Source organism: Rhinopithecus bieti, unplaced genomic scaffold (assembly GCF_001698545.2).
Source record: "Rhinopithecus bieti isolate Rb0 unplaced genomic scaffold, ASM169854v2 scaffold_14839, whole genome shotgun sequence".
NCBI lineage: Eukaryota > Metazoa > Chordata > Mammalia > Primates > Cercopithecidae > Rhinopithecus > Rhinopithecus bieti.
Genome location: NW_016808133.1, coordinates 599,141 through 617,339, shown reverse-complemented (window position 1 = coordinate 617,339; position 18,199 = coordinate 599,141). Strand labels below are relative to the sequence as shown.

At 41.8% G+C, this 18,199-nt stretch overlaps 1 pseudogene; it reads right to left on the bottom strand.

Moving 5' to 3' along the window:
• Positions 1-2,386: 2,386 nt before the first annotated feature.
• Positions 2,387-18,199, bottom strand: part of LOC108537829 (importin subunit alpha-7-like) — a 35,306-nt pseudogene continuing 19,493 nt past the window's right edge.

The window sequence follows — 18,199 nt, the reverse complement described above, 5'->3', positions numbered from 1 at the left end:
ATGTCATGAAGCTGTTCCCCTATGTTTTTTTCTAGGAGTTTTATAGTTTTAGGTGCTATGTTTAGGCCTTTAATCCAATTTTGAGTTAATTTTTGTATATGCGGTAAAGTAAGGATCCAACTTCATTCTTTTGCATGTGGACATTCAGTTTTCTCAGCACCGTTTGTTGAAAAGACAGTCCATTCTTCCTTTGAATGGTCTTGGCACCTTTGTTGAAAATCATCTGACCATCTATGTGAGGGTTTGTTTCTGAGCCCCTGGTCTATTTTAGTTGTCTATAAGTTGATCTTTATGCAAGTGCTACACTATTTCTATTACTGTGTAGTAAATTTTCAAATTAGAAAATTTAAGACTTTCAACTTTGTTCTTTTTCAAGATTGTTTTGGCTATTTGGAGTCCGTTGAGTTTCCATATGAATTTTAGGATGAATTTTTCTATATCTGCAACAACAACAATAAAAAAATGTGGCCAGGCATGGTGGCTCATGCTTGTAATCCCAGCACTTTGGGAGACCAAGGCATGAGAATTTCTTGAGGCCAGGAGTTCAAAACCAGCCTGGGCAACATAGCAAGACTGTCTCTACCAGAAAAAAAAAAAAAAAAAAAAAAAAAAAGCGGGAGAGGGAAGAGCCCAAGCCACAGCATGACTTGAGCCTGGAAGTTCAAGGCTGCAGTGAGCTGTGATCAAGCCACTGCACTCTAGCCTGGGTGACAGAGTGATAACCTGTCTGAAAGAAAAGTTTTTAATGCCACTGGAATCATGATAGAGATTACTATTTAATCTGTAGATCACTTTGAGAAATATTGGCATCTTAACAATATTGTCTTCCAATCCATGGACCTATTTTTCCATTTATTGGTTCTTTAATTCCTTTCAGCAACATTTTGTAACTTTCAATGTACAAACCTTCCACCTCCTCCTTGATTCAATTAATTCCTAAGTGTTTCTGTCTTTTTGATCCTTTTGTAAATGGAACTGTTCTCTTAATTTCCCTTTTGGAGTGTTTATTGTTAGTACATGGAAATGCAGGTGATTTTTACATCTTAATTTTGTATCCTGCAACTTTGTGAATTTGTTTATTAGTGCTAACAGGTTTTTAGTGGAATCTTTAGGGCTTTCTACATAAAAGATCATGTTGTCTGTGAACAGAGATCATTTAACTTGCTTTTCAATTCAGATGCTTTTTGTTTATTTTTCTTGTCTAATTGTCCTGGCTAGGAATTTCAGCACTATGTTAACTAGAAGTGATGAAAGTGAGTAAGCATCCCCGATTTGTTCCTGATCTTAAAGGAGAAGCTTTCCATCCTTCACCATCGAGTATGATATTAGCTGTGGGCATGTCATATAAGGACTTTATCATGCTGAAGTAACTTCCATCTCTTCCTACTTTATTTAGTGTTTTTATCGTAAAAGGGTGTTGAATTTTGTTACACACATTTTTTGCATCAATTGAGGCGATCACGTGGTTTTTTCCCCTTTATTCTGTTAATGTGGTGTATTACACTGATTGTTTTCATATGTTGAGCCATCTTTACATTCCAGGAATACATTCTACTTGCTCGTGGTATATAATCATTTTAATGTGTTGTTGAATTCTCTTTGCAAGTGTTTTGTTGAGGAATAATACTAATTCTTACAGATAAAGAAATTGAACTCCAAAATGCTTTCCCCATGGTCACTCATCTAGTAAGTGGTAAGAGTTGGGGTTCAAGCCTAAGCCTGTCTGATCCCAGAATCTGTGCCATTTTCAATATACCATGCTGTCTCGTATCACCCCACAGTGGGATAAGGGAGCTAAGTGTGGGCTACCAGCTTTATGACTTTGGAAGAAAAAGAAAAATTAGCCATGTCTGAACCTCAGTTTGCTCATCTGAAAATAGGGATCAAAATGCCAATTTTCCAGAGTTATTGTAATGTTTAGACAAGGTAAGGAATGTCGCACCCCGGAACATCATGAGCTTTTCAAAAATTGCAGCATGTGTGGCTTTCAGCCCCATGTTGGGCCTCCAACCTCCAATGAAAGTTGTTCTGTGACCTTGGACAGAGGCTTCATGTGCAGCCTTTTGGCCAAACCAATTATTTCTTTTCTCTGCTATAAATACTTGAGAACATAAGGTCTTCAATAAGTTGTCCTGTGACTTTATTTCCTGGCCAACAGGGAGGTTTTCATTTCCTCTATGACTCATCTACTCCTTTTTGGAGCTCTCCTCTAAATACCTCCAGCCAGTGACATTTCAAATATCCTTGCCTCTTGGCTTCCCTTCAGCAGCCCCAACTCATGTCCAGAATTCTTTCTCTTCCTTTTCTTCTTTTTTCTTTTGCAAGTTTGGTGACCAGAGCTTTGCTGGCTGAGATACCTAGCGTTCATATCTGAATTTCCTTCCCTTCAGTGGAACATCTCCCTGCAGACTGTTTCTAGGTCCATTGTGTAGACAGACTTCATAAAGGTGATGAGATTTCCAAAACAGCCTAATGGGAAGAAAAGGAAGAAGAGAATGGCACATTCCCCAATCCTACTCTCGGCTTTCTGGGCTACATGGTCTTCCATTCAACAAGAACTTATCCCTTTCCTGGGAAATGAGAAGTGCTATACAAAGCACGAATTCTGAGAATGCCCTCACACTATTGCTTTGGGGACTGTGTGCTGTATGCTGACCACAGGGAGCAAATCGTGAGTTTCTCTACAAGGACTGCAGTCAGAACTGCTAATAAGCTGTACTTCAGATGAAGGAACATCACAGACAACTGGGCTCCAAGAGCTAAAGTTTACTTAGTGCTTTTCACCCCAAAGGCCCAAAGCCCTCACTAAAGCTATAAATATCAGAATCACTTCATCTTTGAAACACAGCCAGAGTTCTAGGCCTTGCTTAAATAGCCCGGAGCCTGTACATACAAGGCATGTGTGTGTGGTGAAAGAGGCCTTTATGTATTTGCCGCTGCTGGAGGCCAAAGAGAAGGGTGAGTGGAATGTACTGGAATGTCTGGCAAAGAGCAGAGGCAGATTCTGTGGCTAAGCTGCTTGGTGGGCCCTGTGGGGTTGAGTTTTAATCTCTGTCACATGTGAGACTGTAGGATACCTGCCCTCCCAGCCTCTGTAGCTGCCTCCACAGCCAGAAGAATTTGGCTTGGAAATGGGGACTCCCTTGGCGAGATCTTAATCCAGAGAGAAGTCAGAGTGTGTATTCTCTGGCCCCTTTGAAGTTTGGGCATTCATACCACTGGTGTTTGCCCTGGCACCCTCCCAAGGTTGAGTCTTCTCTCCCTCCTAAACCACATCCCAGCCTCCCCCTTGTGCTCAGCAATGTGGGTGAAGTGCACTTCCTGAGCAAGGTTGTAGGGCCAGCATTTCCTCTTGCTTATTCATCTATCACTAATTCATTCACTCATTCAATTACAGTTTTGAGGACCTACTATGTATAACACACACTGCTAGGCTCTGAGGACAGAACAGTGTGCAAGACCGACATGGTCTTCACTCTTAACACTGTGCTTTCTGGCCAGGGAGCAAACCACAGAAAAGTAAATAAACAGAAGGCGAGAAAATTGCAGATTGTGAAAAGTTCTTTCAAGAAAGGAAAAGAACCAGGAAAAATAGCAGTAAAGAGGAAGGACTGTGACACTTATATGGGTGGTCAGAGAAGGCTTCCCCAGCAGCCAGGTGGGCGATGTGCGTGGGTGGGGTGGGTGTGGGGAGCGTTCTGGGAAGCAGGAACAACAGGTACAAGGGCAGAAGTTTGGAAAGGGCTTAGTGTATTCTGGGAGCAGCAAGAAGGCCAGAAGGGCTGGAGCCAATGAGCAAAGGGAAGGACATGAGATGGAGAGTCAGCAAGGGCTATGTCCTCATAGGATGCAACCCCCCGGTAGGAAGCTTTTTATTAGAAGATCAAGGGGAAGCAATAGAAGAAATTGAAGCTGTGATTAAGAAGGATAGTTTTGTGTATGTGTGTGTGTGTTGTGTGTGTGTGTGTGTGTGTGTGTGTGTGTGTGTGTATTTTAAATCACTGTAGATCAAGGAATCCTATAACTGGGTATATATCCAAAGGAAATGAAATCAGCAAGTCAAAGAGACATCTGTACCTTCATGATTTTTTGCAGCATTATTCACCATAGCCAAGAGATGGGAATCAACCTAACTGTCCATTAGATGAATAAAGAAAATATGGTGTGAATAAAAGAAGAACAGATTAACAGATAAGATGAACAGATGAAGAGATGAATAGGTAAAGAAAGTGCAGAAGAAAATGAATAGATAAAGAAAAAAATATATATATGCACACACAACACTATTTGGCTATAAAACAGAATGAAATCCTGTCATTTGCAGCAACATGGATGGAACTGGAAGCCATTATGTTGTGTGAAATAAGCCAGGCACAGAATGACAAACACCACTTGATCTCACTCATATGTGGAATCAAGAAATGTTTATTTCATAGAAGTAGAGAGTAGAATAGTGGTTCCTAGAGGCTGGGGAGGGCTGTGGGGCGAAGGGGACTGGGAGAAGTTGATCAACAGGTACAGAGTTAGAGTTAGATGAAACAATAAGTTCTGGTGTTCTGTTACGCAGTATGGTGACTGGTGACTACAGCAAGTAACGAAGTAGTGTATATCTCAAGATAGGTAGAGGATAAGATTTTAAATGTTGTCACTACAAAGAAGTGATAAGAGATGAAAGTGAGAAATATGGTAATTACCCCAATCTGATCATTATACAACATATTCATGCATTGAAATATCACACTGTACCCTATAAAATGTACAATTAGTATGTGTCAAACATAAACAAAAAATGAATTATAAAAAAAATTTTTGATTGTAAAAATGTACTGTAGCTGCTGAATGGAGAGTGGATTAAGGGGTAAGAGTTAAAAGGGAAGATCAGCAAAAGAGAGTACTGTGATTGTCCAGGGGAAAGAGGAGGATAGCCTGGACTAGAAGGGTGAGGATGGAATTGGACTGATTAGAAATCAACTCAAGTAGAACCAATAGGACTTGGTGGTGAATTGGGACACAAAGGAAGAGTGAGACATCCAAGGTAAGTGCTGGGTATTTTACTTAAGCAGCTGGGTAGTAGATGGTGCCACTTTCTGATATGGGAAAACCTAGAGGAAAGAATATGTCTTAGCAAAACAGTGACTAGGGACATGGCAGCTTTGGGGAAGAAAAATGGGATTCAAGTCATCATGGCTTCCCCGGGTGGGTTCTTTACCCAACCCCACCCTTCCCTCCAGTCAGACAGGGTGTTTGCCTGTCCTTCAATGTACCTGGGCTAAGCTCTCCACCTTGAATGTGCTTCCCCTTCTTGCCCTCTCCTGAGAAGCCTCTTCCCTCCCTTCTTCACCACCCAATGCACCTTCCCAGCACTGTCTCTCCTGGGTGGGGAGGAAATCTATAGGTCCTTATGCATGTTGGTGCTGCCTCCCCTTGCTTCTCAACCCTCAGCTATCAGAACTTAGGTAAAACCATTCCGAGATCTGGCAGTGCAGGATGGAGAAGGAGAGAAAGAAACCAGGGCCAGCAGAAAAGGCTTCCAAAACCACAATCACATGCAGAGTGCCTTAGGATCCCAATGGGTATGGAAAAGTCCAGCCCTAGAACTGAGGGATCCAAACTGGTTGATGAAGCCAATGTCAAGACACAGCATCCCTGTGGATTTGAGTGACAGTTTTATTGGGAAAAGGACACTAGCTATCAGCCACATGGACAGGGGATGGGGTCCAACCCAACGGAAGAGGAAAAGGGACAAGCAAGAACTGAACAGGGCCTATAGCTAGCATCATTGTCAATGGCGGAAATTTGAAAGCTTCTCCTATAAATTCAGGAACAAGGCAAAAATGTCCATTCTCACTACCTCTGTTCAACACTGTACTGAAAGTCCCAGCCAGAGCAGTTAGACAAGAAAAAGAAATAAAAGGGATCCAAATTGGAAAGGAAGAAGTGAAATTATCTCTGTTTGCAGACAGTATGACCTTATATATAGAAAATCTTAAAGACTTCACCAAAAACTGTTAGAACTAATAAACAAATTCAGTAAATTTGCAGGATACAAAATCAACATACAAAAATTAGTAGGATTTCTATATACAATAATCAACTACCTGAAAAACATACCAAGAAAAAAAATCCCATTTACAATAGCATCAAAAATTAAAATATTTAGAATAAATTTAACCAAAGGGACAAAAAAATTATACACTGAAAACTATAAAACATGGAAGAAGGAAATTGAAGACACAAATAAATGGAAAGATATCCCATGTTCATGGATTGGAAGAATTAATGTTGTTATAATGTCCCAAAGTGACCTACAGATTCAATACAATTCCTATCAAAATGCCATTTTTCACAGAAATAGAAAAAAATCTAAAATTCATATGGAATCACAAATGATCCCAAATACCCAAAGAAAGCAGTCTTTATCAAAAAGAACAAAGCTGGAGGCATCACACTATCTGTCTCAAAATCTACTGCAATGATATAGTAACCAAAAAATCAATGGTATTGGTACAAATACAGACATATAGACCCATGGAACAGAGGACCCAGAAATAAACGATGCATTTACAGTCAACTGATCTTTGAGAAAGGTACCAAGAACACACAATGGAGAAAGGACAGTGTTCTGTCCTTTCCCTATAATGTTGGGAAAACTTGATATCCACATGCAGAGGAATAAAACTAGACTCTTATCTCACCCCATATACAAAAATCAACTCAAAATGGAAAAAAGACTTAAATGTAAGACTTGAAACTGTAAAACTACTAGAAGAAAACATTGGAAAAAGCTTCTTAACATTGGCCTGGGCAAATATTTTTTTGGATATCACCCCAAAAGCACAGGCAAGAAAAGTAAACATAGACAAATGGGACCGCATTAAACAAAAAAGCTTCAGCATAGCAAAGGAAATAATCAACAGAGTGAAGAGACAGCCTACAGAATGAGAGAAAATATTTGTGAACCACATATTTGATGAAGGGTTAATATCCAAAATACATAAGGAACTCAAACAACTTAATAGCAAAATATAATAATAATAGTAACCTGATTGTAAATGGGCAAATGATCTGAATAGACATCTCTCAAAAGAAGATATGTATACAGTCAACAAGTATATTTTAAAATGTTAAACATTACAATCATCAAGGAAATGCAAATCAAAACCACAATGAGGTATCATCTTACTCCAGTTATAATGACTATTATCAAAAAGTCAAAAAATAACAAATGTTAGCAAGGATATGCAGAAAGGGAAACTCTTATGCACTGTTGGTGGGACTGTAAACTAGCACAGCCATCATGGAAAATAGTATAGCAATTCCTCAAAAAACTAGAAATAGCCAGGTACAGTGGCTCATACCTGTAATCCTAGCACTTTGGAAGCCTGAGGCAGGAGGACTGCTTGAGGCCAGAAGCTGAAGATCAGTCTAGGCAATATTGCAAGCCCCTATTTTACAAAAAAAAAAAAAAACCACTAAACTAAACTAAACTAAAAATAGAACTACCATATGATCCAGCCACACTACTGGGCATATATTCAAAGGAAATGAAATCAGTATGCTAAAGAAATATCTGCACTTTCATGGCCAGACGCAGTAGTTCATGCCTGTAATCCCAGCACTTTGGGAGGCCGAGGTGGGCAGATCACCTTAGGTCGGGAGTCCAAGACTAACCTGACCAACATGGAGAAACCCCATCTCTACTAACAATGCAAAATTAGCCGCACTTGGGGCACATGCCTGTAATCCCAGCTACTAGGGAGGCTGAGGCAGAAGAATCGCTTGAACCTGGGAGGCGGAGGTTGCGTGAGCCGAGATCGTGCCATTGCACTCCAGCCTGGGCAACAAGAGCAGAACTCCATCTCAAAAAAGAAAAGAAAAAAGAAATATCTGCACTTCTTGTTTATTGCAGCACTATACGTAATAGCCAAAATATAGAATCAACCTGTGTCCATCTACAGATGAATGAATAAAGAAACCGGTATATATACACAATGGAATACTGGAAATGGAAGTAAGCCAGACACACAAAGATAAACACTGCATGTTCTCATTCATATGTGGAAGCAAAAAAAAGTTGATATCATAGAAGTAGAGAGTAGAATAGTGATTACTAAGGCTGGAAAGGGTAGAGGGGAGAGGGAATAGAGAGAGGTTGGCTAACGATTACAAAATTACAAGCCAGGTAGGAGGAATACGTTCTAGTGTTCTATAGCACCAGAGAATAACTATAGTTACTAACAATTTATTGCATATTTGCAAATAGCTAGAAGAGAGGATTTTGAATGTTCCCAACACAAGGAAATGATAAATATCCGAGTTGATGGATTTGCTAATTACCTTCATTTATTACACATTGTACACAGGTATCAAAATAACATACTGCACTTTATAAATATGTACAATTATATGTCAACTAACATTTTTAAATTAAAATAAATAAATAAAACAACAAATACAAGAAAAAAAAGACATTCAAGTGGCCAATAGGCATATTAAAATGTTCAGCATTGCTAATCATCAGGAAAATACAAATTAAAACCACAAAAAGATATCATCTAACACCCTTTAGGATGGCTATTAGCAAAAAGATAAGAAAAAACATGATATGTTGAAAACATGGAGAAAGGGAACTCTTGCACACTGTTACTGCATGGAGGTTCCTCAAACAATTAAAAATGGAACGACCATATGATCCAGCAATCCCACTTCTGGGTATGTATCCAAAGCAAATGAAATTAGTATGTTGAAGGGATAGCTGCACTCTCATGTTTATTACAGCATTATTCACAATAGCCAAATTAGAAAATCAGCCCAAGTGTCTATCAATGGATAAAGAAAATGTGGTATATATACATAATGGAATACTATTCAACTTTTAAAAAGAAGGAAATTCTGTCATTTTCAAAAACATGGATAAACATGGAGGACATTCTGCTAAGTGAAATAAGCCAGGTACAGAACGACAAATATTGCATGATACCATTTATATGTGGAACCTAAAAAAGTTAAATTCAAAAACAGAGAGTAAATGGTGCTTGCCAGGAGCTGGGGGAGGGGAGTTTGGGGAGACACTGGTGAAGAATACAAAATTTCAGTTAGATAGAAGGAGTAAGTTTAGGAGGTCTTTTATACAACCTGGTGATTATAGTTAATAACAATATATTATGTACTTGAAAATTGCTAAGATAGTACATATTACATGTTTTTGCTACAAAAAAGGGTAAGTATGTGATAGAATAGGTATGTTAATTAGCTTTATTCAGTTATTCTACATTGTATACATGTATTAAAATATCATGTGTATATTTATACCATAAATATATAAAATTTTATTTGCCAATTTAAAAAAATAAAAACCAAACTACAAAACAAAAGAGCTGGACAGAGAATTAGAGACTGGGGCCCGAGTCCAGATACAAAGAGTGGGGCAGTGCAGCAGAAGACAGTTATGCGGTCTCACCTGTCTGCCATGGGTCCATGTCCCCAGGCCACAATAAAGCCAGACTCTCCACCAGATGTATTTAAGCTCTCTACACAGCAGAAGTTGCTGCCTAGGTGTTAGAAGCAGAACACCACACCCAAATGGCTTAAGCAGTGGCCACAGATAAGAATTCAGAGGCATCTCTCCCGCCTAGCCAGACTGGGCTCCTCACTTTCCCACTGCTTCCTTTAAATGGACCATTCAGGCATTTTCCCAGGAACTTGACGTGACCCAGACCCTATTCTTTTATGTATGGTGCTAGTTACCATGCTCTCCTCTCACCCTGCCTGCCGTCTCTTTCTCTCTTTCTACCTGACTCTTCATTCCTGCCTCTCCTGACCCAGGGATGGAGGCTGCCCTCCTGATCACTGTGCTGTTCTCTCCCAGGAAAATGTTTGCACTTGTTTCCTATTGTGATGATGTATTGACTTTATGCCTTCCATCTGAAGAACCAGGGGCTGTCCCCTGGCCGGGTTTCTCTGGGACACTGGGAGAACACAAGGTCAGCCTCCCAGCATGAGGGCAATAGTCAGGCATAAACTAGACACCGCTCGGACAAGAGCCACAAGGGCATCTGCCAGTTCCCCAAGTAAGGAACACCCCCCCGATCCGGTTGCAGGTTGAACTAGGCATTAGGCTATCCACCAGGCAAAAGAAGTATCCCTCGAAAGGCACACAGTAAACACCCATGTTCAGCTCCTTTTCATTTCCTGTTAGGGCAGATTGCTAGCTGCTCTGGGACCGGAAGCCCAGTTTAGCTGGGAGCTGTCAAAACACCACCTCGCACCATCTATTGTTCCGGGCAGCAACTTCCTGTCATGGTCATAGCAACCATTTGAGGGAAACATGAGCAGCAGGGCCATTTTACTGATGTGGACACTGAGACTCAGACAGGTTTTATAAATCTACCTGGAGGTTCAAAGCTGGTATGTGGTAGAATAGGGAAAGAATCCCAGGCGTGTCACAGTTCAGAATCCACCCTTTCCACCATAGCGCCTCGCCTTGGCTGAGCTTAGCTCAACGTCCACTGTGCAGGCTGAGGCATTAGTGCTGATGCTCATGGGGCCCTTGAGAACAGTTGAGCCAGGCAGCAGGCAGCTCACCCTTCAACCTGCTCTGTGGTCTTGGTACAATCTCCACCCAGTTCTTTCTGTGGTCTGCAGCTGGGGAGCCTATCAAAGTCCTGGGTCCTCCAACTCCTAAATCCCTAAATCCTATCTACTGCCTTATAGCATAGAAAGGATATGCTAAGCACTTTGATAAGACTTTAGGACAAATTCCCACCCCAGAACCATCTCTCGTGAGGCATGCTTCTGTCCTGCCTCAGTCCTTTGCATTCTTTCTCACGTCTACAGGAGCTATGTCTTATACCTCAGACTAGTGCTTTGCACAATCTTTTACCTGATAGCACATCTTAAAAATGATGACACTGGTACAGCTTGCAAGGGTAGACAGAAGAGATTTGTCCAGCCACACTATGGTTGAGAAGCTCTGCCCCAGACACCTAAATGGAGACTAGTTATGGATTCATCACTATAACCACCCCATTTTTGGTTCTCCTCTTTGCCTTATTGGGGACAGAATCCGAGTGGCCCAGCTTTACATTCTGACATACACCACCCACCTCCTACACTGTGCACTGGAAACTGTGTCTGCCTCCCACCCCTCTCTACTTCCACCCCCACCATTTCCTTTGAATCAGAGACCATTTGATGCTTTATGTATGTAAAATGTCTAGCATGTGTCTGCCACATGGGTAAGCATTCAAAACATGCTAGCCTAGTCCCCCTCTGTCCTATCCTAACATAAGTAGCAGGAAAGTAACTAAATCATATGGCAACACTATATCCCAGATTTTCTCGGACAACCCCAAATTTAAATGCAGTCATGTACCACATAACGAGATCTCAGTCAATGACAGACCACATATACAATGGGGATCCCATGCGATTATAAAACCATGTTTTAACTGTGCCTTTTCTATGGTTAGGTATGCTTACACACACAAATACTTACCATTGTGCTTCAGTCACCTACAGTATTCAGTATAGTAACATGCTGTACAGGTTTGTAGCCTAGGAGAATAGGCTATATGTAGCCTCGGGGAGTAGTAGGCTATACCATGGAGATTTGCATAAGTACCCTTTATGATATTTACACAAAGACAAAAATCACCCAACAACACATTTTTTAGAACATATTCCTATTGTTAACATGACACATGACAGTAATTTTATCTTTTTCAAAAGGGTATTATTTTCAATGTATAATTACATGAAATTTAATTTCTAAAGGAAGATTTCTGCAGATATTGTGGCAGGCAGAATTCTAAGATGGCACCAAGAATTTCTGCTCCCTACTCCTGAGTATTCCCCGTCTAATCCCAGGTCTGTGTATATGATGGATTTTACACTCATAATAAGGTTGTGTTATATGGCTCAGTTGACCGTAAGACAGGAAGATTTTCCAAGTGGGCCTGACCCTATCACAGCAGCCTTTTAAGGCTGGGGGTTGTCTCTGGCTAGTTGCAGAAAAAGTCAGAGAGTCAAAGTCTAAGAAGGATTCAATGTGCCATTGCTGGATGGAAAATGAAGAGGGCCATGTGGTAAGGAATATAGATAGCCTCTGGGAACTGAGAACTGATCCAGACAAGAACACCACCTGATCAACACCTTAGTTTCAGCCTTGTAACACCCCGAACCAAGAGCTCAGCAACAGCCTACGAGGCTTTTGACTGACAAGCCTGTGAGCTCAGTGAGTATTTTAAGCTGCTAAATCTGTGATGATTTGTTACATAGCAAAACAAATGAATACAGGGATAAAATAACTTATAAATAATATTCAATATTTTATTACATAAAATCAGTTCACCACTTTTAAGTGGCTAGGTCAATGAGTTTTAACAAATTTATTAGGTTGCGCAACCACTCTCTCAATCAAATATAAAGCATTGCCATCACTCCACAAGTTTCCTTGAGGGGCACAAAGGAACTTTTGGAGTGATGGCAATCAGTTCTCTCCCTCAATCCCTGGTCCCTAAGCTACCTACCTATTTTCTGTTTCTATCCCTTTCTGCCTTTTCTAGACTCTATATAAGTGGAACACAGTATATGTAACCTTTTGTGTCTGATTTCTTTCACTTCACATAATGATTTGAGATTCATCTGTGTTGTTGTGTGTGTGTGTGTTAGGCTATTCTTGCATTGCTATAAAGAAATACCTGAGAATGGGTAATTTATAAGAAAAGAGGTTTGGCCAGGCACAGTGACTTATGCTTGTAATCACAGCACTTAGGGAGGCCAAAGTGGGCAGATTGCTTGAGATCTGGAGTTCAAGACCAGCCTGGCCAACATGGCGAAATGCCATCTCTATAAAAAATGCGAACATTAGCCAGGAGTGCTGGTGTGCATTTACAGTCCCAGCTACTTAGTGGGCTAAGGTGGGAGGATTGCTTGAGCCTGAGAGGTCGAGGATGCAGTGAACCATGTTCATGCCACTGCACTCCAGCTTGGGTGACACAGTGTCTCAAAAAAAGAAAAGAGGTTTAATTGGCTTACAGTTCTGCAGAGTGTAGAGGAAATAGTGTCGGCATCTGCTTCTAGGGAGGCCTCAGGAAGCTTGTACTTATGGCAGAAGGCAAAGTGGGAGAAGGCACTTCACACGGTGAGAGCAGAAGCAAAAGAGAATGGGATCAGGGGCTGGGGAGGTGCCACACACTTTTAAATGACCAGATCTCTCAAGAACTCACTATCGTGAAGACAGCACCAAGCCATGAGGGTCCCACGCCCATGATCTAAACATGTCCCACTAGGCCTCACCTCTAGCACTGGGGATTACAATTCAACATGAGATTTGGGTGGGGACAAATATCCAAACTATATCATTCCATCACTGGCACCTCCCAAATCTCATGTCCTTCTCACAATGCAGAATACAATCATGACTTCCCAATAGTCTCCCTACGTTTTAACTCACTTAGCATCAATTCAAAAGTCCAAAGTCCAAAGTCTCATCTGAAGCAAGGCAAGTCCCTTCCACCTATAAGCCTGTAAAATCAAAAACAAATTCATTACTTTGAAGATACAAGCGGGGTACAGGCATTGAGTAAACATTCCAAAAGAGATGTTTGGCCAAAAAAAAAAAGGTGCTATAGGTCCCATACAAGTTTGAAACCCAGCAGAGCAGTCGTGAAGTCTTAAAGCTCCAAAATAATCTCCTTTGACTCCATGTCTCACATCCAAGGCACACTGGTATAAGGGTTGGGCTCCCAAGGTCTTGGGCAGCTCTGTCCCTGTGGTTTTTCAAGGTTCAGTCCCTGTGGCTGCCCTCACAGGCTGTTGAGTGCCTGGGGCTTTTCCAGGTGCAGGGTGCAAGTTGCCAGTGGATCTACCATTCTGGGGTCTTGAGGAAGGTGGCATCCTTCTCACAGCTCCACTAAGCAGCACCCCGGTGGTGACTCTGTTGGGGGAGTTCCAACCCCATATTTCCTGTCTGCATTGCCCTAGTAGAGGTTCTCTGTGGGGGCTCCACCCTTGCAACAGGCTTCTGCCTGGGCACCCAGGCTTTTTCATATATCTCCTGGAATCTAGGTGGAGGCTGCCAAGCCTCCTTAACTCCTGCATTCTGTGCATCTGCAGGCTTAACACCATGTGGAATTCACCAAAGCTTACAATTTGCATTCTCCAAAGTGGCAGTTTCAGCTGTACCTAGGCCCCTGCCCCTTTGAGCCCCGGCTGGAGCTGGAGTGGCAGGGATGTGGGAAGCAGTGTCCTGAGGCTGCTCAGAGAAGCAAGGCCCTGAGTCTGGCCCATGAAATCACTTTTCCTTTACAGACCTGGGAGGGGCTTCCTCTTAGATCTCTGAAATGCCTTCCAGGCTTTTTTCCCATTGTCTTGGATATTAACACTTGGCTCCTTTTTAGTTATTCAAATATTTCTAATAAGTGTTTGTTCCATGGCCTGCCTGTATTCCCCTCCCCAGAAAAGTCTTTTCCTTCTTTACCACATGGCTAAGCTGCAAATTTTCCAAACTTTTATGCTCTGCTTCCTGTTTAAATATAAATTCCAACTTTAAGTCATTTCTTTGCTCCCACATCTGATGCTAAGCTGTTAGAAGTAGCCAGGCAAACTCTTGAATGCTTTGCTGCTTAGCAATTTCTTCCACCAGATACCCTAAATCATCACTCTGAAGCTCAACCTTCCACAGGTCCCTAGGGCATAAACATAATGCAGCCAAGCTCTTTGCTAAGGCATAACAAGGGAGGCCTTTACCCCAGTTCCCAATAAGTTCCTCATTTCCATCTGAGACCTCATCACCCTGGACTTCACTGTCCACATCGCTACAGCATTTTGATCACAACCACTTAATTAGTCTCTAGGAAGTTCCAAACTTCTCTTATCTTCCTGTTTTCTTCTGAGCCCTCCAAACTCTTCCAACCTCTGCCTACTATCCAGTTCCAAAGTCACTTCCACATTTTATGTATTTTATAGCAATGTCCCACTCCTCAGTACCAATTTTCTGTATTGGGTCATTCTAGCATTGCTATAAAGAAATACTCGAGACTGGGTAATTTATAAAGAAAAGAGGTTTAGTTAGCTCATAATTCTGCAGGCTTTACAGGAGTCATGGTGCTGGCATCTGCTTGGCTTCTGGTGAAGCCTCAGTGAGCTTTGAATAATGGCAGAAGGTGAGTGGGAGCAGGCATGTCACATGGCAAAAGCAGGAGCAAGCACATGTGCTCGTGTGTGAGAGAAAGAGAGAGAGAGAGAGAAAGAGAAAGAGAGATAGAGGGAAAGAGAAAGAGAGAGAGTGTGTGTGGGGAAAGAGGAGGTGCGACACACTCTTAAATGACCAGATCTTGTGAGAACTCATTATCACAAAGACAGCACCAAGCCATGAGGAATCTGTCCCCATGATCCAGATACCACCCCCCAGGCCCCATGTCCACCACTGGGGATTACAATTCAACACGAGATTTGGGCTGGGACAATTATCTAAACTATATCAACGTGTCTGTAGTTCATTATTTTATTGTGAAGTAATATTTCATTGCATTATTATAATTTGTTTATTCCCCTGTTGATATAAATTTGGACTGTTTCCTATTGTTGGCAATTATAAATAAATGCTCTGAGCATTTGCATAAAAGTCTTTGGTGTGGATGTCTAAGTAAACATGTAACTGTGAAATTGCTGGATTCTATGATGTGTGTATTAAACTTATGAGAAACTGTCAAACTGTCAAACAGTCCAAAGTGACTGTTTCAATTTGCATTCCCATCAGAAAAGTATGAGAGTTTCTGTTGCTCCATGTTCTCATCAATGCTTTGTATTGTCAGATTTTTAAAATTTTATATATTTTTGAACTTTGCAGCAGGTTTTATTTTGTTTTATATCTATTACAGAGTTTGAAACCTAAAGAACTACATTTTCTCTTCACATTTAGATGTGTATATAAATACCATTTGTCTGGACTCAGCACACTGAATGCCATGGTTTCCTGGCCTAAGTCTGCCCTGAAATCAAGCTGTGTCTGTCTACCCAGGGGCCCTGAGAACATGGAAAATAGACAGAGTTTATAGTTATTAGGGGAAAAAAAACAAGGCAGATGAATTTGCAAAGAAAAACCAGTGAGGAGAAGGATTTACTTAATCTTCCAAGGATCCATAGCTGGTAACCCAAGCCATTCTTGAGGGATATCCAGTCTCTTGAGTGGCTGGGACTCCATACCCCATTTCCTTCTTTAATAGGTCAATCAAAGGCAGTTCCTACAAAAGCTGGCTAAAAAAGCCAATACCCAACTCCAGAGTCTGAGGGTTCATGAAGATATGGGCTCTTTTTATTTTATTATTATTTTTTTCTTGAGATGGAGTCTTGCCCTGTCTCCCAGGCTAGAGTGCAGTGGCGTAATCTTGGCTCTATAATCTGTGTCGTTCAGCTCCAAAAAACAGGGCTCCTGGAAGATGGCTTTCATGGAAGAGTTGATGGAGTAGATCTATGGGGTCTACATAAGGGGGAACACAAAGGGTCCCTGAAAACTAAGATCAACACCTGCTCTCTGGGGAGCCATTTGTATTCCCTGACCCAGGTAACAAGGCTGGCCAGCCTGTGGGTGGAACCCCTGTGGTTCTATCTGAAGGTTGCAGCCAACATCAAGGTCAGGCAGTCACTGGAGTCAGCTGGGTCTGAAGGCAGACTTCTAAGACCAGAGACCCTGTTAGTACTAAAGATGATGATTTGGGGGTGGGATTCCTGGAGGGGTTGGCACCATTCAAAAAAGCATTTGAACACATCAACCAAGAAAAAGGCTCCTTGTCCCTCCTAATCTATATCTAGATACCCCCAACCAGAGATCTTAAAAAGGATAGATCAGCCATATGCCAACATGCCAGGATTCCAAAAGCATTCCTCAACTAATTAGGGTATTCCCTATAGCAGACTGGGGTAGAGGGCTCCATCCTGGCAATAACCAGAAAGCCTTACCTCACTTAGGCCAGGGTGTGGAATCCAGATGGAGACTGCCCACAAACAGTGGCTCTCAAGCCTGGGCTAAGTAAATAATATTTTGTTTCATTACATGGCCAAAGGAGAGGAGCACATATAAAAGATGATATTATTGCCTCTGTGGGCGGAAAGAACTTCACCTGTTGGTTGAAAGGGGATTAAAGGAAGATAACGGGAAAAGCTGGTCTGGGGAAGACACAAATGAAAGCTCTCGGAGGCCACTTTTCTCTGATGAGAAATCTATCCTCACATTGTGCCCCTAGTAGACTTTAGCCTTTGGAGTTCTTAGGGAAAACTGGCTTTGAGCAGCAGCCAGATGACCAAAAAAATTTTTCATCTGGTACAGGACCCGGAGGTGAAGTCAAAGTAGATTTTGGAGGAACAGCTGGGCAAGCAGGATGTGTATGTCTTACACTAAGAATCTGGCCCCAATAACAGGGACTTACCTGTTACTTGAGATGCACAAAGTAGATCCTACTAAACTGCCCTTTGGATGAGAACAATGGGTAGAGGTTGGGTGGGGGAGGCCTTTTTATGGAACTGTAAGAGAATGGTTTTGTAATGGAGGTAGCAGGCCTAGTGAAAAAAAGATTCTGTCCCCCTGCCTTCCTGGGAGATTGGGGGTTGGTAGCCATCATTCCCAAGCTGATGAGTGGCATCTGACTCACCAAAGTGGTACAACATGGGTGTGCTTTTTCAGGGACAATTGCCAGCCTTAAACCATCCTCCTCAGAAAATGGCTTTGAAGTGGGACCACAGCACCAGGAGAGGGCAAATTCAAGACCAATGGCCAACAATAAGTACCTGAACGTTAGGTTTATAAGCAGAGGGGCATGGATTTCACCAGCGCCAAAAGGAGATGTGTAGCAGTAGGAGCAAGAATGGCACTGTTTCAGAGGAAGGAAAAGCGGAGCTTGGAGCAGGATGCCTCTGACTACCCACAGTGGGGAGGTGGGGGTGCGACAGACTGTGCCTTCAGCTCCACAGCTGGTCTACACCAACTTCCTCTACTCACATCCATACAGGTGGCTTTACTATCATATGTAATCCACCCAGAGGCATGGGCAAGCCACTGAGGCAATGCACCACCATAATTTAAACAGAAAGAAAAAACATCTGGATTATAATTGTCACAAGGAGGGGAAAACCCAAACCAGGTACAAGGATCCCAACAGGGAAGATAACCAATAGCAAAAAAAAAAAAAAAAAAAAAAAA